Here is a 23,547-nt window from a genome sequence, read left to right as displayed (position 1 = left end):
TTCTGAGTAACTGAATTCCTGAACAGTACAAATGTTGTGATTATACAGATTGATAACTGGCTAAGCAAATTGTTAGGCCTTGGGATATTTGGGAATATTGTGTTAATGTCATCAGTTCAGTAATCCAGAGGGCACATCACAGCAGCTGTGGAATTTGAATTTGGTTAGCTTTTCTGTGGGAGGGGTGGGAACTGAAATTCAAAGCCAGCCTCCATCATAGAACATAGAAGATGACAGCGCAGTACAGGCCCTTCAGCCTTCGATGTTGCGCTGACCTGTGGAACCAATCTGAAGCCCATCTATTGTACACTATTCCATTTTCATCCATATGTTTATCCAAGACCTATTAAATGCCCTTAACGACGGTGAGTTGAAAAGTGTGGTGCTAGAAAAGCGCAGCAGGCCAGGCAGCATCCGAGGAGTAGGAGAATTGATGTTTCGGGCATAAGCCCTTCTTCAGGAAGCTCTCCTCCTTGCATCTGCAGTCCTCACTTTCTCCTAGTTGATCTTAACGTTGGTGAGTCTACTACTATTGCAGGCAGTGCGTTCCACGCTCCTACTACTCTCTGAATAAAGAAAGTACCTCTGACATCTGTCCTATATCTATCATTCCTCAATTTAAAGCTATGTCTCCTCATGCTAGCCATCATCATCCAAGGGAAAAAGGCTCTTACTGTCCACCCTGTTTAACCCTCTGATTATCTTATGTCTCAATTAAGTCACCTCTCAACCTTCCTTTCTCTAATGAAAACAGCCTCAATTCCCTCAGCCTTTCCTCATAAGATCTTCCCACCATACCAGTCAACATCCTAGTAAATCTCCTCTGAACCCTTTGCAAAGTTTCCACATCCTTCCTATAATGCAGTTACCAGAACTGTATGCAATACTCCAAGTGTGGCTGCACCAGAGTTTTGTACAGATGCAGAATGACCTTTTGGCTCTGAAACTCATTCCCACTACCAATAAAAACTAACACACCATATGCCTTCTTAACAACCCTATTAACCTGGGTGGCAGCTTTCAGGGATCTATGTACCTGGACACCGAGATCTCTCTGCTCATCTGCACTACCAAGAATCTTACCATTAGCCCAGTACTCTCTATTCCTGTTGCTCCCTCCAAAGTGAATCACCTTGCACTTTTCCACATTAAACTCCATTTGCCACCTCTCAGCCCAGCTCTGCAACTTATCTATGTCCCTCTGTAACCTGCAACATCCTTTAACACTATCCACAGCTCCACCGACCTTAGTCTCATCTGCAAATTTAATAACCCATCCTTCTACGCCCTCATCCAGGTCATTTATAAAAATGACAAACAGCAGTGGCCCCAAAACAGATCCTTGCAGTTCACCACTAGTAACTGAACTCCAGGATGAATATTTCCAACCAACCACCACCCTCTGTCTTTTTTCAGCTAATCAACTTCTGATCCAAACCGCTAAATCACTCTCAATCCCATGCCTCTGTATTTTGAGCAATAGCTTACGTGGGGAACCTAATCAAACACCTTACTGAAATCCATATACACCACATCAACTGCTTTACCCTCATCCACCTGTTTGGTCACTATCTCAAAGAACTCAATAAGGTTTGTGAGACATGACCTACCCTTCACAAAACCGTCTTGACTATCCCTAAACAACTTATTCCTCTCTAGATGATAAATCCTAACTCTTAACCTTTCCAACACTTTACCCACAACCGAAGTAAGGCTCACTGGTCTATAATTACTCGGGTTGTCCTTAATCCCATTCTTGAACAAGGGGACAGCATTTGCTATCCTCCAGTCTTCTGGCACTATTCCTGTATACAATGATGACATAAAGATCAAAGCCAAAGGCTCTGCAATCTCCTCCCTGGCTTCCCAGAGAATCCTAGGATAAATCCCATCCATCCCAGAGGACTAAGCAATTCTGGAACGTGTGAAAATAGTTAACACCACCTCCTCAATCCCATCTAGTCTAGTAGCCTGTATCTCCGTATTCTCCTCAACAATTGTTGTTTTCTAGTGCGAATACTAATGGAAAATATTCATTTAGTGCTTCCCCTATCTCCTCTGACTCCACACACACCTTCTCACTACTATCCTTGATTGGCCCTAATCTTTCTCTAGTCATGATTCCTGATATTCCTCGAGAAAGCTTTAGGATTTTCCTTGATCCTATCTGCCAATGACTTCTTAGCTCTTTCTTTAGGTCTTTTCCTGGCTAACCTGTAACTCTCAAGCACCCTAACTGATTCTTCACATCTCATCCTCACATAAGCCTTCTTTATCTTGACAAGAGATTCAACTTCTTTAGTAAACCACTGCTCCCTCGCTCAACCACTTCCCCCCCTTGCCTGACAGGTACATACTTGTCAAGGATAAGCTCCATATTTCATTTGTGCCCATTCCCTGCAGTTTCCTTCCCCATCATATGCATCCAAAATCTTGCCTAATCGAATCATAATTGCCTTTCTTCCAGTAATAACTCTTGCTCTGCATCATATACCTGTCCCTTGCCATTGCTAAAGTAAACATAACTGAATTGTGGTCACCATCATCACAGCGCTCACCTACCTCCAAATCTAACACCTGACCAGGTTCATTACCCAGTATCAAATCCAGTGTGGCCTTGCCCCTTGTTGGCTTGTCTACGTACTGTCAGGAAACCATCCTGCACACATTGGACAAAAACGGACCCATCTAAAGTACTCAAACTATAGTATTTCCAGTGAATATTTGGGAAGTTAAAGTCCCCCATCACAGCAACCCTATTACTCTCACTCCTATCCAGAATTATGTTTGCTATCCTCTCCTCTACATCTCTGGAACAATTCGGAGACCTATAGAAAACTCCCAACAGATTTACCTCTCCTTTCCTGTTTCTAACCTGAACCCATATTACCTCAGTAAATGAGTCCTCAAACATCCTTTCTACCACCATAATATTGTCCTTGACTAACAGTGCCACACCTCCTCTCTTTTGCCATCTTCTCTATTCTTACTGAAGCATCTAAATCCTGGAACCTGCAATAGCCAGGTTCATGGTGACTGTGAAGCTTTCATCAGTTCTTGTGAAAGTCTGTTTAATTCTGTGAAGTCCAATGTTCTTACCTGGTCTGGCCTACGTGTGACTCCAGCTGGACAGTGATGTGGTTGATTCGTAACTGCCCTATGAAGTGACCTAGACAGCCATTTTAAGAGAAATTATGAACAGATAACAGGTGCTGGCTTTGCTAGTGATGTTTACATCCTATGGCAGAGTGAAGAAAATAATCATAATCTTCCTGTTTAATAAAGGCAGGAATACTCAAAGTAAAGAAACATTTGATCAATTATCTTTATTGATTTACACATTACATGCAATGCCATGAAACCAGTATCATCAAGGCTCACAGACAAAATGAGGTGCTTGAATGCTACATGTTTTAGTGGTCATGGTAGCTCAGTGAAATTTTTAAGATGCTCCAAAGTGCAGTAACTTTATAGAATTAACTACAGTATAAGCTTGTATGTAAGTGTGCTGTGTGCTGTTATTGTTTTATTTTTATTTTTAATTTTTCCAAATACATACTTTATTCATAAAATTTGTAAAAGTACATAAAAATACATTTGAACTTGAAAGTTATAGAATGGGCAACAAAATTCAACTTGTCTCCATACAGCATGATCCATGATCTAAAAGATTCTAAAACTTTTAGTACTTTCAATATACATATGGTGGTATAGATACAGCCCAAGGCCAAAACATTTCCAGTTGAAAATTACAAAGTGAATAGAATCAAACTTTTCTCCCTCCATCATGTTCCATTCTGAGGTGTCTCGGTCCAATTTCAATGTGTCTGGTGATCAAAATGTGTATTCCTTGTCACGCATGCACCTAGAGGGATTCTATTGTTTCTGGCCTTGAGTACTCTAGGTCTCCTGGTTTATATATTAGCTGAAGCAACGATACCCCATCTCCATGGACACATGCCCATGAGCAACATTTATGTTAATTATCCTTCAAGCATTTTTCATATATGAATAACCGTGTCTGTTAACAGCCTGCACTCCTCATCTTTCTCTTGAATTGCAGAATTGCGAAAGAGTCAGGGGTCAGCTTTTCATAGGATACTGTCCTACATTAGCTATACTTCCTCCAATTATTATTACCATTTGACAATTCTGCATTATAATTCTAGTACTACATTTGTATTAGTTTTTCAAGAGGTGATAGAGTGATGCAAAATAGCGTCAAGAGCTATTTTTAGGAGCTACATAGCCAAATCTTATAACCACAGTCAGTTACTCCATGTTATCCTTAAATAGTGCCATTTGTGCAGCCATCTGAGCATCTCAGACTAACATGTCATTCAAAGTATGGCAGCTTCAAAAATGCCTTAGTTTTAAAACACCACTGAAATATCAGCTTAGTTGATACAGTTCAACTTCTCAGGGCTTGAATCAACAACCTTTTGATTCAGCAATGAGTGTTACTAATTGACCCAAGTCATAGATTCTAGAACAGTGTTAAAATAGCACAGATGAATTTATTATGCGTTCAGTTAGTTTCTTTGTTTGAATAGTTTCAGGATCAAGGCTAACCCAAAAGTCAACTTTTAGGTTGTCATTCCAAGAGCATGTAATAGGCAAGCGGTGTAACATATATCAGCAGAATGCCTATTGTTGCTGATAGTGATGCAAGATCATTGTTTCCCAAAAAGAGGGAGGCAATTTGACATGGATATGAATCAACAATAATGGAAATGTACTTTTACCCCATCATCTGTTTCAATCATCCTCCTTACACTCCCTCTGAAAACCTATCATCCTATTCCTGATAGTTTGCAGACAATCATTGGCTTAGCTAAGATCACAGAGCTGCCAGTGCCTCGGCAATGTAACCCAATAAGAGTCATGATACTTAAGTGGAGTGGTAAAGCGAGAAGGTTGAGGGGAGAGGGTCATCTCTTTGCATGATGGCATTTTCCTGGGAAACTTGTGTATTCACAATTGTTTCTATGATTTATTGTCATTGTATAGAAGGATCCAAGACTATAGATCAGATCAGAGATAATGGCAGCATTTATTCTTCATCATGAATTTGGTATGTACTTGTCAGCTGTGTCCGTTTGACTGATAACGGCCAGTACACAGAAACTGCAGTTCATAATTCATTTGATATGCTGAGATTGAAAATTCAGCATATTAATTTGTCCTTTGCTGATACATTATCCATGGAGTTTGTTTCACAGATAATCTAATTACAAATTGCATTTTTAAATGTTGGCTTTCAATTGGTTCCAATTCCATAGTGTATGGGAAACTCACCAGTGTATTCCATGCCAGAGCTTCTCCTTGGACATTGCATTTGGTTTATCCTGTAATAAATTTAGTAAATGGAACAGATTTTGACTCATTTGATACCCTCCCATTTGTACAATTAGAGTGCAGTGTGTCTGAAATGATTTACTATAATTTATGCAACATTACTGGCCACTTTCTTTAATTAGAACAAGCACATTTTATGTTTAATTGTAGCAATTAAGTAATTACAGTGTCAAGACCTGGCTAGATAAACTGAAAAGATAAATGAGGGAGCCTTGAGGTCAACTGGATAAATCAGAAATTGCAATTTTGATATAATGCTTGTTGCTGTTTGCATTCTCGCGATGGTGAGATACAACTAACTGGCACAGATTCCATTGCTTCTTGTGTCTGGAACGGTAGAGCAAAATTGTATGACGTAGGATACGTAGTTGCACTTCAATTATGCATGGCAATTGCCTTTCAACTTTAAATATTTTTACTTCATATTTTACTTGTTTCTTCCAAAAATATTGCTCATCTTTTCCATTAAAGATCATACACTTTTATTTCTGTTCAAAGAAGCATGTAGTTAATCATAACAGATTTCATGATGTTTTTAAAACCCATGTGGGGAAAAATGAAGTCTATAAATAAGTAACAATTCAACTAAATGACAGTTTTGACAAAGTTTTCATATGGTTTCTTCAATTCTTCATACAAGTTCAGACTAAACTTGAGGGTTCTCTTTAAAAAGAAATGCTTATTATGGTTTGTGATGTGATAAAACAGCAGAGCACCTTGCTTAAAGCTGCACTGGTTGAACATTTCTAAAGTTTTAACATGATTATTGAAGTCGCTGTTACATCAGGCTTATCTACATACAATCTGTTCTTTTATAATGTGATAGTTCCATTCCTGTGTTATAAGGAAATAGTGCAATAGTAGCCCCATTTAAACTAGTGGGGCCTGAATTGCATTATAGCCAATACGATAAGGAAAGTTTGCATTCTCCAAATAATGGTCTAAGTTCTTCAATTGTGTTATAACCAATTCGGGTTGAAGAAATGCAAGTTGTAGCAGAACTGATTGTATTCATTCAACATTGTAGTGACATATAATGGAGCATATAGTTCTGCAAGTGGTAGCTGAGTATAATAGAGACCCCTATATTAAGACAATTTTGAGGCATTCATTCATAGATTGCTGTGACTCTTCACACTACTTTGTTCAGGCTACTCCTGATATTCCTTTTTCTCCATTTTTAAAAATTGCTCATCATCTCTTCTGTCAAATTGTGGACACTGATTCTGACAAAATCTTAATTTAAATTTGCTTTTCAGTTTTGCTTGTGCAAAACTTTGCATTTTATTTGGAAGGCGTTGTAAATTATTCAGATTAGATATCAACGTTACTTATGTAATTGATTCCTTCAGATTCTTTTTGTCTAAAACTTATTTCTTCATTTTTTTTTCCTAGCATTATTATGCATGAGTTGTAATGAAATACATCATAAGATTTTTTTTGATGTTCTAAATTGATTTGATATTCATGCACAGCTTGTATAATACTAGGATCAAAATAGTTATTTCTGAGTATTCTCTTTGGGGACTATGTTTTGGTTTACAGGGGCTCCTTAGATGTAAAGATTTAAGTAGGAAACCAGACTCCCCTTGAAGTAGGAATTTGCAAACTTGCTTTCAGCCTCCATTTAAAGGATATTAAAGAAATAAGACACTGTGCTGGGCTTACAGCCAAATATCCAACAACAATTGAACAGTTCTCCTTCATCTCTATCACCATTGCACCTGTCACCCAACTCCATCCACCCTGTTGTCACACTTCAGCAACATATATTAAAGTAAATGCAACGTCTGGATGATCAACTGGACTCCCAGCCTTTTCTACATATCAAAATGTCTTTCTAAAATAAAAATACGCACATTGTCTTCAGTTGTCAATCTTGACACAGGTGCACATTTCTGTACATTTGAAGAAAGATCGAAAAAGGAGGACAGAAAAAATTCTGACTTTCCCCACTAGTTTCTGTCCCTCTGTTTATATTTTTAAACTCTATTCCCTAAATATTGGAAAAACACAACAAAGGAAATCATTGAAAAGGGCTTAATTTTTTTTTCTTTTTTCCATTGTTGTTCCAGCAGTAATTTCCAAACTTGAAAGCTGAGTTTAGGAGGAAAAATTAACAGGGAAAAGTCCAAATCTTTTCTTAAAAAAGAGAGTCGCATCATCATACTTTCACACTTACACTTTTATAAGTGAGTAATGTTGCCTTTTATCCACACCACCATCGTTTAAATCTATCCCTCCCTCTCTTGTGCTTTGTGGTCTCCTATAAAATATTTCATGACTCACAACAAACATAAAGATATATATTTATTGTGGTTCTGTTCGTCGAGCTGGGAATTTGTGTTGCAGATGTTTCGTCCCCTGTCCTCAGTGCTTGGGAGCCTCCTGTGAAGCGCTTCTGTGATCTTTCATCCGGCATTTGTAGTGGTTTGAATCTGCCGCTTCCGGTTGTCAGTTCCAGCTGTCCGTTGCAGTGGTCGGTATATTGGGTCCAGGTCGATGTGCTTATTGATTGAATCTGTGGATGAGTGCCATGCCTCAAGGAATTCCCTGGCTATTCTCTGTTTGGCTTGTCCTATAATAGTAGTGTTGTCCCAGTCGAATTCATGTTGCTTGTCATCTGCGTGTGTGGCTGCTAAGGATAGCTGGTCGTGTCGTTTCGTGGCTAGTTGGTGTTCATGGATGCGATCGTCAGCTGTCTTCCTGTTTGTCCTATGTAGTATTTTGTGCAGTCCTTGCATGGGATTTTGTACACTACATTGGTTTTGCTCATGCTGGGTATAGGGTCCTTCGTTCTGGTGAGTTGTTGTCTGAGAGTGGCTGTTGGTTTGTGTGCTGTTATGAATCCTAGTGGTCGCAGTAGTCTGGCTGTCAGTTCGGAAATGCTCTTGATATATGGAAGTGTGGCTAGCCTGGCTGTCAGTTCGGAAATGCTCTTGATGTATGGTAGTGTGGCTACTGCGACCACTGGTCCTAGCCTGGCTCAAGTGAAGCCTGTTCTACTGGACAGTTTGTTTGTAGTTGAGATGGTCATCCTAAGATTATTACTTACGATGTTTTTGCTTCCTAATTTAGTTCTTAACTACTCAAATCCTTTCAGCAAAATCTTCTTTCTGGCCCTATCAATGCTGTTGTTATCGACGTAGATGATGACAATTGGATCCCTCCCCTCCCCTCCCTCTCCATTCCTGAGATGTACTTAAACCTGGCACCAGGCAAACAACACAGCCTTCAGGACACTTGCTCACAGCTGCAGAGAACAGCATCTGTCAGCCTAAGTAATTATACTATCACTACCACTACCCTGTTCCTATTTTCATCCTCCACTTGAATGGCTCCTTGTACTACAGTATCATGATCAGTTTGTTTATCTTTCCTGCAGTCCCTACATTCATCCACACAGCATCCCGGAGCCTCATAACTGTTTGAAAGTGGCAGGGACACTATTCACTGGGTCCTTATACTTACCTGCCTACCTGCAGTGATACACCGCATCCCTGATCACAGACCTAATTGAATGACCTAATCTGAAGAGTGTGACCTCCATCTGGAGCAAAGTATCCAGGTAACCTCTCCCCTCCCTGTGGCACAATGCCTACAGCTTGTAATAAAGCTCTTGAACTCTGATTCAATGTTCCTGGAGCTGAAAATGCTTATTGCAGTCTGGAGAAGGGTCATTGGACCTAAACCGTTAACTCTGCTTTCTCTCCACAGATGCTGCAAGTCCTGTTGAGGTTTCCCAGCAATTTCTGTTTTTATTTCTGACCTAACATCCACACTTTTTTTGTATTGTACAGGATCCCTGGATTCCCTGTCCTGGACCCACCACCATATTAGCCCCTGTCTCTATCTATATCTCTATCTCTATCTCTATCTCCCTCTCTCCTGTTCCCACTGTGTGATTGCTCCAGCTCCTCCAATCATAGGTTCCCTCTCTTTTGCCCTCACTAAACTACCAATCATAGCTTCAGTCTCTGAGCAACTGCAAAGGCAGGCAAGAGGGACCTTCTGATGGGAGGAGTTGGAGCAGCAGCATTTGAGATAGTTCTGCTTGGAGCATCGATTGATCAATTGGTTCTGTCTCTTGGGCTTATCTGCTGTGCTATATTTAAATTGAATATTGTTTTTCTGTGCCATATTTCACGGAACCTGAGATGGGCAGTGCCATATTATCCTCGGCTAATATTCTGAGGATGTGGGTTCACACTCTGAAATAGGCCGCACGGACCGGTATCCCATCACCAAGTCACCATTTATTTACACGTGGAGAGTCCTTGACTCTGGTATAGCCTCGTCAGAGTCAACTCCCAGAGTGAACAGGATGTCTGACACTCTTGTTCTTATCTATCAGCCAGGGCTCCCTGATTGGAGCTCTTACTCTGGTCCAATCAGAGAATTCCTATGAGGTCCACCTGGCTGACCTTATTATAATCACTACAACTCCTCTATAGCAGATAGTGAAATTTGAACTCAATAAAAATCTGGAATTGTAAGTCAGCCTAATGGCAACCATGCAGCAATTGCCGATTGTTGTAGAAACGCGTCTGGTTCACCAATGTCCTTGAGGGAATAAAATCCATCTTCGTTTCCTGGCTTGGCCTACATTTGACTTCAGACCCACAGCCATGTGATTGACTCTTAACTATCCTCTGAAATGGTCTGATAAGCTACACATTTCAAGGATATTTAGGGATAGGCAAGAAATGCCCTCACCAGAAATGGCCTCTTGCTATTCAACATTAAATAACAATTCAAAAAAGGTCAGAATTTACATTTTTGAAGGCCACAGGAGTTCCTTTAAGGGTGGAACTTTAATGCTAGTTCTTAATCTTATTTTATGCTGAAAAGAAATTTGAGTAAAATTCGCTCTTGTGTTATGAACTTAACTTTTTTTAGTTGCTGTGGCCAGGTTTACATCTGGCACATGCTCTGCAGTCTGCACCTATTTGCTGTCCAGCACCTCAGGAAGGTGTTCCTAAATAGCATTTATAATAAAACTGTTAATAAATAGATTATCTGTTGCTCTTCATTTTGCCTTTGGCTCTATTTCATGAATTGACATTTACTCTAGGGATGAAACTAAATATTGGTGAAACTGAGAATGATTAAGATGACAACATTGCTTCTGAACTGCATCAACCTCTGCTCATCTTTCAGAAGATGAAAGGGTGACATAATTTCCTTTTTTTTTGTCAATTCAAAAGTGTTTTCACTGACCTCTCTACATTTGAGGAAAGCTGTATGTGCTATTAAAATTCTCATTTTGTCATGCCTGTTTATTGGAGAAACTAAGTTGTCAGCCATTCAAAATGCAGCCACTAGTTGATTGTACTTATTTTTGATTTGCTAGGTTCTCCTAGTTGAATTTTGGATCTGGGAGTTTGGAATGAGATACTTTAAGCACTGCTTCTTTAGATCTGGATTGATCATACATCACATTGTATATAAGTACCAGTAACATGAGATATGTGAGAATTAATCAGAATAAAACTTGAGCCTTGTTACATGGCTGCCAAGGTGTGGTTGCACATGTCCCTTGCAAAATAAAACTAGACTTTTTTTGATTTAAGTGATCAATTTGGCTTTTATGTATTTAAGTATAAGCACAAATTCTGGTTATGAATGTCACATTTCTGTTAAGTTTATTTTTTTCCTCTGGTCTTTGTTTGGGGTGACGTTGGCACAGTGGTTAGCTCTGTTGCCTCACAGCACCAGGACCTGGGGTTCAATTCCAGGCTCGGGTGACTGTCTGTGTGGAGTTTGCACATTCTCCCCGTGCCTGCATGGGTTTCCTCAGGGTACTCTGGTTTCCTCCCACAATCCAAAGATGTGCAGTTGCTGTGAATTGGCTGTGCTAAATTGCCCATAATATGAGATGCATTAGTCAGAGGGAAATGGGTCTTGGTGGATTACTCTTTGGAAGGTCAGTATGGACTTGTTGGGTCGAAGGGCCTATTTCCACACTGTAGGGAATCTAATATCTAATCTTTCCAAGCTCTGATGCCATTCCTTTGATACAGGATCGTTAGGATAGGAATGCTACAGTGACTTTTATAGGAATGTTGCATTGATTTAAATCATTAGAGGTATGTCCCTCATCAGTGAGTTCACTTTTCTGCACGCGTGCGCGCACACACACACACACACACACACACACACACACACACACACACACACACACACACACACACACACACACACACACACACACACACACAAACTACATTTGAGGTACGCTGATTCTAAATTAGGATATGGATTTTGAAGCTGAATATTTCCATAATTTCTACAGGATCATGTAAAGTCTGTCAATTTAGAAAAAGGGTTGGTGACATGACTGCACAGAGGCCAGTATCCTGCCACCCTTTATTAACTTGGGCACAATACTGTATATTAGGGAGAAGTGAGGACCACAGATGCTGGAGAGTCAGAGTCAAAACGTGTGGTGTTGGAAAAGCACAGCAGCTTAGGCAGAATCCGAGGTGCAGGCGAATCTATGTTTAGGGCATATGCCCGTCAGAAAATATTATTTGAATATGTTTGTTAAATGAAAGATGTGGTTCTGAAGAATTTTGACTTTATAATACTTGAGTATTTAGCTGTAATTATTTTGACTAATCATATTATTGTCTGAAACACTATCTTGAAAAACCTTTCACCATCTGTTATGAAATGCATTAAATCGCAGACTGGTTTCATTTACATGTTACATCAAGAGCATTATTACAAAAATGCTTGGCGATTTGGCTGAAAATGGTCAGACAATTTTCAGTGTGTGTGTATTGTATTTAAAATAACACATTGCCTATGCAGGAGCATGCAGCCTTTGGTACTGAATGTCCTTTGTGGGTTTATTTTAAAAATGTGCAATTGTACTTTCTTGCCTCCCTTCAACAGTGGAAAGCAGAGCATGATCTATTTTTTATTTGTCTCATTCATTCTTGGAATGTGGCTGCCACGAATCAGCACAGCATTTGTTGTCTGTCTGTCCCTTGTTTTTAAATAGGCTGGTCCAGATGATCACAGAAATTATCGCTACTAAAACCAGAGGCAAAAGGTTTACAACCTAAGGTGAAGTAGCCAGTTGACCAAAAGAGTGTTTACATATCCTGGTGTTGTCTGTGCTCAACTTGATTTTGCAGTCGTGTCTAAAATGAATATCATGAGTTTGTTTTTAAATCTGGTGCAAGAAGGCTGCTTTGGACTCGATGTGAGCATATTTGCTGTTTAAGATGGGAATTGGTCAGTTTAGTCGGGTGGATGGCTAGTTTGTGATGCGACATGTTTAAATTCCCATATTGATTGAGGACGGAGTGAATCTCCACCGTCTCAACAATCCCCCCTTCCCCAATCCCGATGATGACCCTTGGGTTAAACTCACTAGCAGTCATCTCTTTCTAATGAGAGAGCGATCTATTGTTCTTGAGGGCAATGGTGATTTTCACTTTTAACTTTAATGCTGTAAAATTGAGGATTTAAGATTATCTTTCTTGTGAAATGTGGATATACAAAGGTGTAGAATCGAAACGGTTTCTTGGTGTTAGTGTAGGTTAATTTTTTTCTTACTGAATAGAAATTCGTTTACCTTTATACATGGTCACATTTAGAAAATAGAAGTATAAACCTGACCATAGTTCATTTTAACTTATTCTGTTTGTTTCTGATTAGCAAGAGAAGAAAGAACAATGATTTTGTTAATATTATTAACATCTTAAAGCTGGACAATTAGTCAATAAGTAAAAGGAACTTTGTAGAACAGTAAGCTTTTTGAATGATGTAACTGCAGAGTCACAACAAGTTTGCTGTATTGTCATTATCACTATTGTTCATAAATCTGCTACTAAAATTAGTTAATTGGGTAATCAAATCCATTGTCTTGCTTTACTTTCTGGTTAGATATGGGGGATGGGTGGTGGGGCATGGGTAGAAAATGTTGGTATTTATATAGCAGCTTTTGGTAACGCAACCACTTTAAACTCTAACATACATTGTTCTGCCTCATGAGCTGAAGAATATTGATGTACATCCCCATTCTTGCCATTGACAAGTTTCTGCAATGCCTGAAAGAAAGGAAAAATATTTTACCTCAGCACCTTTCGTCTTCATTTTTGAAAATTTAGCATCTATTTATTTGTTACCTTGAGTGTCTTTGAGCAATTTTACAGTTTGTTTGGTGTTCTCACGTTTATAATATAAAGTTTTTTGTGAAATCTCTGCCATTATATCGACCTTACCTCATTTTTGTTACAAGACCAAAATGAAATTGGTTCAACTCCATTCCATTTAAAATTTGTTCATTCTATTTCTTGAAAAGTATTGGATTTATAAGACACTTAATTGCCAATTAAAACATTTCATCATGTTCTTTGTGATTCTTCTAAGGATGCAATACCAGTATTGCAGCTATCCTTTGTTAAATAATTATGCCAATACACCCAAGGGCCTGTGGTAACTGGGAAAGTCTTCCTAAGTATGAAAGTTTTCATTGGAATTTAGACTAATATATTTAAGACAGCACAGAGATGTTGATATTTGAAAATATAAATGTATGCTACATTTTCATATTTAACCTTTTTCCAGCCAAAATGAATGATTTAATGATGTAACAAGTAAATAACTATTCAAATCGAATTTTGAAATTAGCAGTTAACTTGGATAGTTCTACAAGACTGAACATGCAGCAAGTTACTTAACTGGTCACCTTTAAGTCAGTGGCTTGAATCATGAATGGGAAAGTTCTCGGCAAATGTATAATAAGAGTATTGAGCCAAATAATAAAATGTCTTAAAACTTAAAGGCAATAAATGACAGGAATTTTGTGGTTGAATTTTCAAAGAATGAAGGCCATTTAAGTGGCATGATGCACATTTTCTTCATGTTAATAATTTACCACGCATAATTGATTTGACAGCTCAGGGTAATGATCACTAAGCCTTGCTCAGAAGTAAACTGCTAAAATTTATATTGTAATGGGCTATTCCTGTTTGCATGTGGATGTTGAATAAATTAAGCTCAAACTATTGTCTCGTCAAAGAGTTGGTATCTCGACATGCAGCACTTCCTCTTAATGCAATTTTGGTCTCAATTATATATTCTAGTGTTGGGATGCAATGTCGATCTTCTGGTACAAGCAACAGTGTCAACAATACTTCTGATAAAAGTTGTGGTTGAACAAAGTTATCTATTTAACAAGAGGGCTTAATTGCTTGATTGCACAGAATATTAGAATATTGTACCACATTTTCAGTTTCAAAAGTAATTGTGGCCTTATCTATGTGCAAAAGATGTATATCAAAAAGAGCATTAAAATTTGCAAATATAGAGACCATTTACTGTGGTGACATTTATCCAGCCTTTTTGTCTTTAAAATTGCAATAGATTTTGGTGTTCACCATTCTGATATTTTGTCCTATAAAACTGAGTTTTAAGCTTGTTCTTTTTCGTTCTCCTGGTAAAGATAGCTAATTTTTAAAGAAATGTAAGTCAGTTCTACTAAGTTAGCCTGGGGCTAATTTTATTTATGACTTGTATTTTTTTTTAAAATTGAATGACTTCTGATTCAGCTTTGTTTTCATTTGGAGATGCTGAATGGCTTTCTTCCACATTGTAGAGATTCTATATCTGGTTGAATATAGTCTAACTTACATTTCTATTGAAAGGTACTGGTAATTTTAATAAATTAAACATGATCAATTGCCACTGATTCCTGATGGTATATTTGAGCTCATTGCAAGCTGGTTCCAAGATGCTAATTACTCTATTCCAACTATTCATGTTTCCAAACATGTCAACAAAATATAATGAAATTCAAGCATTTTTAGTCTTGAGTTCAGTGGTTTTAACTGTAAATTTGTTCACTCTTCATTTTGTACAAAAATTATGTTTGGTTTTGTTGCGTTCCCATAGCAATGTGCTTCACCCCTAATTGTCTTCTCAAATGGCCTAGGAAGCCACTCCATTGTATCAATCGTTCGAAAGTTTCAAAAAAGGAAAGAAACTTTGCATTGTAAAGGGTATCAGAAGTGACACTGACCAACCCGGCCCTGTTGACCTTGCAAAGTCCTCCTTCCTTGCATCTGTGGGCGGGTGCCAAAATGGGAAAAGCTGGCTTGCAAACTAGTCAAACCCCAGATAACACCAGCATCCCTTGATATGTCCTCTCCTAACAGCAGGTTAGACCCAGCAAAGGTCATGGCATAGGGATATACAGCTTGGAGGGAGTTGCTGTGTATGTCCTCAATATTAACTTCGGACACTACGAAGTCTAATGGGATCAGGTCAAATATGGGCAAAGAAATTTCCTGATTACCACATAACTCCTGGCCCCAGCTGATGAATCTGTATTCCTTCATGTTTCATGCCATTTGGAGTAAGCACTGAGGGTGGCAAGGGTGCAGAATGAGCTCTAGCTGGGAGACTTCAACATCTATCTTCAAAAGTGGCTTAACAGCACCAAAACTGACTCAGCCAGTTGAGTCATAAAAGACAGAATTGCTGGACTATGTCTGTGGCTGTTGGTGAGGGAACCAACAAGAGGGTTCAGCATTAGCAACAATGTTCGGCTAGAAATGCCAAGTGTATGATCCATCTTGGCCTTCTCCAGACATCCCTAGCATCAGAGTTGCTAGTCTTCAACCAATTTGTTTCACTCCAGATGGCATAAAGAAATGATTTATTAAAATGGGAACTGCAAAGGCTTTGATCCTTGTTAACATTTAAATAGTGCTGAAGATTTGTGTTCCAGAACTTCCTGTGCCCCTAGCTAAGCTGTTCCAGGACAGCCACAATGCTAGTATCTACCCTCTCGTGTGGAAAATTGCCCAGTATATCCTGTACACAAAAAGCAGGATAAATCCTATTTAGCCAATTATTGCCTCATCAGTACATTCTCGGTCATCAGTAATTTGTTGGAAAATGTCATCAATAGTGCTAGCAAATAACACTTGTTTAGTAATCGTCTGCTCACCTATGCTCAGTTTGGATTCTGCCAGGGACATTCAGCTCCTGATCCCTCTACAACCTTGGTTCAAACGTGGACAAAAGAGCTGAATTCTAAAAGTGAGGTAAGAATGACTGTTCTTGACATCAAGGCCACATTGACCAAGGTGTATGGCATCAAAGGCTCAATCATCGGTAGAGATATCCTGGAATTGAGGAGTTCCTCAGGGTAGTGTCCTTGTCCAATCATTTTCATATATTTCATTAATGATTTTCCTCCATCATAAGGTCAGAAGTGGAGGTCTTAACTGATGATTGCATAATGTTCAGCACATCCATGACTCCTCTAATACTGAAGTAGCCCACATGCAAAAGACTTGGACAATAACCATGTTGGTGTGTGGCTCGGTAGCCCAGTGGTCAGCATTCACAGCGCCAGGGACCCGGCTTCAATTCCAGACTCGGGCACCTGTCTATGTGGAGTTTGCACATTCTCCCTGTGTCTGCTTGGGTTTCCTCCAGGTGCTCCAGTTTCCTCCCACAATCCATGGTGAATTGGTCATGCTAAATTGCCCATAGCATTCAGGACTGTGTAGGTTAGATACTTTGATCAGGGGATAATTTTAGGATAATAGGGGGAATGGGTCTGGGTGGGTTACTCTTCAGAGGGTCGGTGTGGACTAGTTGGGCCGAAGGGCCTGTTTCCACATTGTAGGGATTCTCTGATTCTATGTTTTGGCTGACAAGTGCAAGTCCGTGGCACACAAGTGCCAGGCATTCACCATTTCCAATAAAGAATCTAACCATTGTCCTTTGTCATCATAGCTGAATTCCACTGTCTACAAGGCACAAGTCAGGATTGTAATGGAATACTGCCCGCTTGCCTGAATGTATGCAACTCCAACAATTTTGAAAAAGCTTGCCTAATCTCTATCTGTCCACTTCTTATTTCTTGTTCACTCATTTTTACTGTCATTGTGTGACTCTGAGGTGCCTTGTCCTCGTCTTTACATCTTAAGTCTGTTTTTCCTTCTATTTTCTTTCTATTCCTCTATGCCATTATTTTTGTACATGTCTGCAATAGAGTGAATGGAGAGATGAGTTGATCTCTTTTTGTGTTGCACAAAGAGTCAAGACAAGGGCAGTTCTCAGATGAAAGAAGGTTTAGAGAAAGGAAGTAACTAGACCAAAATGTACAGAAAGAAAAGTCGCATTTTAAAAATATGTATTCAGTCCTTATGTTTCCTCATTCAGAATAGAGACAGTTTATGTTAAATTGTCACTGATTAGCTCGCCCCCACCAGTGGCGTTGCTGTTGAAGTACTAGTGGTTACATGTTGGTCTGTGGCAGTTCTACTCAGAGTAATTCAGAATTGAACATTACACATTAAGTACATCATGTCTTTAATTAGGATGGGGGAGTGTGCTGTCAAAAACTAAGTGTTGTGAACCATGCCAATGCATGATATAACACTGGTGACATGACAAATGAGAATTAAGACTTTTTTGCAGTTATTAAGATACAAAGTGAGTTTACACCACACTAATTGAATTGTCAATGACTTGAGGCTTAAATCGGAACAAAAAGACAGGAGTCCCTTCATGATAGATGCACTTTATTTAAGTTTTGCTTAACATAACTTGGGTGCTATAAATTGTAATGCTAATTAGATATATTTTGTCATTTAGGCTATTTGTAAAATGTGCTTCCTTTAGTGACTCGAAAGTTGTAGGTTTATCTTTGTCATGCAAATTAATTTTACTTAATAGGAAGGCTGATAAATTAACTACCCCAGTTGTGGAGGTGCCAGTGTTGGACTGAGGTGCACAAAGTCAGAAGTCACCCAACACCAGATTATAGTCCAACAGATATATTTGAAAGCTTTCGGAGTGCTGCCCCTTCATTAGGTGACTTCATCTGATGAAGGGGCTGTGCTCCGAAAGCTTGTGACTTCAAATAAACCTGTTGGACTACAACCTGGCATTGTGTGGCTTCTGAACTTACCCCAGTTGAACATTATTTTTTCATACTGATGATATCAATCAGAAAATGACAGCCATAGTTCATATTTAAATGATACTAAGTTACATACTTAGTCATGTTAATTTTAGATGGCAGACCAGTATTTAATGTAGTCATTAAAGTCTCAAGTATAACTTCATGATGTGAAAATAATTTGCAATTACTTTTTTAAAAAATGCATTAGCTTGGAGGGAATGGGCAAAAGATTAGGATTGGGGTGCTTGCTGACCTTTTAAGAGGGATGGTGTTAATAAGGCAAGATTTCAAGCAAAAGAACAAAGTTATACCATCATACATAGCTAATAAAAGGTTGTTCTTTCTGATCTCTTAACATTAAGGTTCCTCTATAGATTTTCACTCCATTTATAATTTGAGAAAGGAGAGATTAAAATTAATTCAAATAATTATACTTCATGAAATATATAATTTCATGTACATAAGAACTTCACTAAAGGGGCAAGTGAAAAAGATTTCAATAGTTGACCTATCTTGAAAATCTCTTTGCTATTATTCCTGTGAAGTATGCCAATATAAGATCAAAGAATAAAAAATGCAGAATAATCATGAGGGGCATGGATAGGGTGAATGGCCAAGGTCTTTTTCCTGGGATAGCAGAGTCCAAAACTAGAGGGCATCGGTTTAAGCTGAGAGAGGAAAGATTTAAAAAGGACCTGAAGGGCAACTTTTTCACGCAGAGGATGGTGCATGTATGGAATGAGCTGCCAGAGGACATGGTGGAGGTGAATACAGAAGGGTCTGTTTCAGTGCTGTACGACTGTAACGCCATGTATGTTAAAAATATTGTGAAAGGTTCGATTGTTTATCTTTGTGAGAAGGTCCAGAAGACATGTGGGATAGCTCCCCTGAAGAAAGTGTGTGGTTACACAAAATGAAATGATTAATTGCCAATTTGATAATACTGTGATATCTATTTACGTTTGTCAGATGCCAATGTTTGTTATACTTAATATAGAACCTGGTATCCCTTTGTTTAAATGAGCAGAGCAGTTCATCTTTCATTTTATCCTCACAACCTTTTTCATCCATTTTGAGTTTTTACTTTATATTCTGGTTTCGTAAGCTGTGAAAAATTATAGCTGCCACCCCATGAATACCGTGAAAAACTGCTCGTTGTGATGTATAGCTTGAAAATTGTCCAGTTATTGATTTACAAAGGGATCATTGTTGCTGTGTATTGAGAACAGAAATGGGTTAAATACTGATAATTTATCTTGTGCATTTGGATGTAAATCTAGTCAAAACAATTAAATGATATTCCCGAGGAGCTGGAAATGTGCTTTGTTGAATAGACCGATATCAAATTAAAACACCGGTAACGTTTTTCTTTGTTGCATTTGTCTTCATTGCCTCTGTACCTGATGTTGCCCATAGCAATGCTTTGGACAGGAGTTGGGGCATTGCTAAATTAACATGATTTTTAGTCCCCAAGACCATTGGTCAAATAGTACTGTGTCAGCAGTACAAGACATATACTAAGAATTTTGTCAGTTTGATTCATAGTTTATGTAGAGTTTCCTGAGAGGATATATCAGCAGTCAACAAGTATGCTGATGCCTCCTGTTTAGGATTGTTTGAAATGGACTGCCACTTGGACAAGGAACCATTGAACTGCTTTAACACACCACAGGTGTGGCTGTAGTGGGACAGCTTCTGGTTTCTAAGCAGGCCATTGCCAGCACCAACATGAGCTGAACTCACATCATAATGTAAATGCAACTCACTGTGTTTAAACGTTTTAGTGGTACTTCTGGTATGCAACGTATGATTTTGGATCACGCTGCTACAAGTTGGAATGTCAGACATGAGCACCAGTGAGGAGTGTTAAGTATTACTTTGGTCTTTTCTTTTGTTGGAGCCACAGTGACTAGAATTTCTTGCTACAGGGAGATTTTCAAAGTAGAGGACCAAGCCCAAGTAAATGAAGGGTGCCGTATATTCAGGACATATCAGCTAGTAGCTTTTGTTTGAAATTGGTACTTGCTCATTTTTTAAAAATTAGCTGGATTTTACAGCAGCCATATGAATAGATTAATTTCTATTGATTCATTGATAAATCAAGGTCAGAAGTAAGGGTGTTCGCCAATGATAGCACAATGTTCAGAACCATCTCTCAGACACTGAAATGTTGCATTTAAAAATGGACTAAGACTTGGACAGTATCCAGGCTTGGGATGACAATTGGCAAGTAACATTCTGATCACACAAATGCCAGGCATTGACCATCTCCAATAAGAGACAATATAACCACTGCCCCTTGACATTCAATGGTGTTGCTATCACTGAATCCCTTGTTATCAACATCCTAGGGGTTACCATTGACTAGAAACTGAACTGAATTCATCATATAAAGATAATGGCTGCAAGGGCAGAGTCAGAGGCTTGTAATACTGTGGTGAATAACTTCAAAGTCAGGAGTGTAACTAAATGCTCCACAATTACCTGGATACAGCTTCAACAATACTGAAGCTTGAAACCATCCAGGACAAAGCAACTTGTTTGATTTGCTCAACATCTACCCATATTCATTCTCTCCACCACAGATGCTCAGTCTACCATCAGTCTACTATTTACAAGATGCATTGCATAGATTCACCAACGATCCTTGGACAGCACGTTCCAAACCTACGACTATTTCCAGTTGGAAGGATGTGGGCAGCAGATGCATGGGAACACTACCACCTTCAAATTCTCCTGAGTCACTCGCCATCCTGACTTGGAAATAGTTCACTGTTCCTTCACTGTCACTAGGTCAAAATCCTGGAATTCCTTCCCTAATGGGCATTTTGAGACTACATGCAGCACATGAACTGCAGCAGTTCATGGAGGCAATGCACCATCATTTCTCAAGGGCAGTTAGGAATGGGCAATAAATGCTGGCCATCGTGAGTGAATATTAAAAAATGATGTTAAAATTACATAATGGTACTTTTCAATTATTGCTGACAATTATTCCTTCATTATTTTGCTGGGTTGCTGTCTGTACTTGGGAGGGAAATTTTGGATGATATGTGGCCCAATGTTATGGGCAGATCGAAAATGGCAGTTGTCCATTCATGCCTAAAGTCACTGTGATAGCAGGAATAGTCTATGTTCAATCTGCAGTGGGTCAGTTCACTTATACCACAAGTTTAGTCTTCATGCTAATCAATCCAGAATTAGATGTGACTGAGATGCAAATGTTGATAGTTGGTTGCGGTAATATGCTGGCTCTTCCTTCATGCAGTCCTGGAAAAGAATCTTTTTTTGCAATGTGTTCCCATTTTGGACAGGTCATATTGAAATTTTAAAGTTGCTTTCATAGTTCCTAAGTGATTCTCTTTCTGCTTGTAGAAATTTCGCAAGTAATCTTGGTGGCAGAAAATAACACCCTCTATGATGTGGTACTGATTTTTTTTGCATGAGGTTTAACCACCAGGCCCAATAATATTCTTGCCAATTGTCATCCCATCAGATTTATTGTCTCAAAATTAATACTTCCTGTTCAACTGCATAGAGGAGCAGTTTGGATTTATTGGTTCAAAGTTCCCACCTTGTCTCTTTAATGGGAATACAACATGGTCCCATGGGTGTCCTGCTAAGGATGTTGGTTTTGTAACATGATTGCACCAATTGCTGCTCATTTGCTAACTGTACAGTGAAGATCCTTCAATTATAAATAAATGTAAGTATATTTAATAACTGGTGTTTTTAAAACAGGATTAGATGTATGAATGATCTGTGCGTGAGTTCTCTTTATTTAAAAGCTTGCAGATTTTACAATTTTTATATAGAAATCCTAAAGCTTTTTGGACAGTTCTATTGAAAGCATTATTAAAAACTAAAATCAAAACCAAAGCAGTAATGCTCCAAAGATTCGGAATTTATTGTTCAAGCATCACATTATAAACTGAGTAGAAAATTATGATATCATACAGAATAATAGTTGGCAATATCTGTCTCAATATATTTGGTCACGTGTATCAAATATAACTTGGGAAAAACTATTCATCTCTTAGCTCAGCATTTTGGATATTCTTCCCTCTTGGATGTTGCATTACATTGCTGGGAGAGCATTTCTGTATTTTCTTTACTTATTCAAAGTTTATTTGGGGCTCTTACGCCTCAGATCAGCCATAATCTCATTGAATGGCAGAGCACATTCGAGAGGATGAATGGCCTACTCCTGTTCCTTTGTTCCAATGTTCCAGTCTTCAGGTAGGGCTTTCAGAAGGATTGCTTGTTCCTTTTAAAGGCACCAAATTTGTCCAACCAGTTTTGCTGCAGTACAGACTAGGCTCATTATTTTAATACAGCATTTTAAAATCAGGACAGCTCGCAATTGTATCCTTAATCTGCTAGACTGTTGAATGTTAAGGAAACAAACAAATTAGTTCTTTTGATCTAACTGTAAAATTATGCATGGTAGATGTATATACCCAAACATGTTTGTTAGTTGCATTTGAAAATAGTCAATATTGCATTTCTAGCATAGTAAATCCACTTTCTATAAGGATGTTCACAATGGGTAACTTTTGAATCAAATGAATGTTATGCGTTCGTCCAGCAAAAAGACAGTTATTGTACCATTAGGAAGTTGATATCTTGGTATGGGATTTGCAGCCATGCTGTTCTCAAGTCTATTGAGTCCATTACAATAATGGATGGTAAATTATTAATGTCTGTAAAAGAACCCACCTGCTCAAAAGAAGCTTGATACAGCAATGTACAATGAGTGGGTGAGTCAGTATAACACAAATTAATTTTAAGTTTGTCACTGTATTGATGTGGGAGCCTTTTTAAAGTAGAAGCTAAAATACTCTTTACATTGTCAGATTGCCATAAAAGTAAGTTTGTGTTTTTAAAAAATTATCAGTGTAGAATTTGAGAATAAGCCAGCAATCTAAGCCCAGTATCATTCTTATGCTGCCGTGCTGAAAATGGAATGAATTCCAGTACATTTTTGATACATTTCAAAATTTCTAGACATACTGAGGTCTTTCAAATTTAACACATGCTTTCTTGTATTTTTGTACAAGAGAATTTGTAGTAGAAGCAAATGATAAATGTCAGCTAAAATTGTAAAAATGTTCTTACATTTCTTCAAAACGAAATAAATTCAAGCTTATTGGAGTTAAATTTGATGTTCTTCTGCATGCTATAGCAAGTTCTCCCCAAGCGGTTGCAATTACAGATGGTATCAATGATCATTATCACAACAAAGTTGA

At 38.5% G+C, this 23,547-nt stretch overlaps 1 protein-coding gene across 9 annotated transcripts in view; it reads left to right on the top strand.

Moving 5' to 3' along the window:
• The window catches only part of peak1 (pseudopodium-enriched atypical kinase 1), a 227,468-nt gene that overhangs the window by 108,249 nt on the left and 95,672 nt on the right, over window positions 1-23,547 (top strand). The gene's annotated exons all lie outside the window — the stretch shown is intronic.

The sequence above is a fragment of the Chiloscyllium punctatum genome, chromosome 33 (assembly GCF_047496795.1).
Source record: "Chiloscyllium punctatum isolate Juve2018m chromosome 33, sChiPun1.3, whole genome shotgun sequence".
In the NCBI taxonomy this organism is placed as follows: Eukaryota; Metazoa; Chordata; class Chondrichthyes; order Orectolobiformes; family Hemiscylliidae; genus Chiloscyllium; species Chiloscyllium punctatum.
The sequence above is the reverse complement of the archived record's forward strand: the minus strand, read 5'-3'. Positions and strand labels throughout refer to the sequence as shown.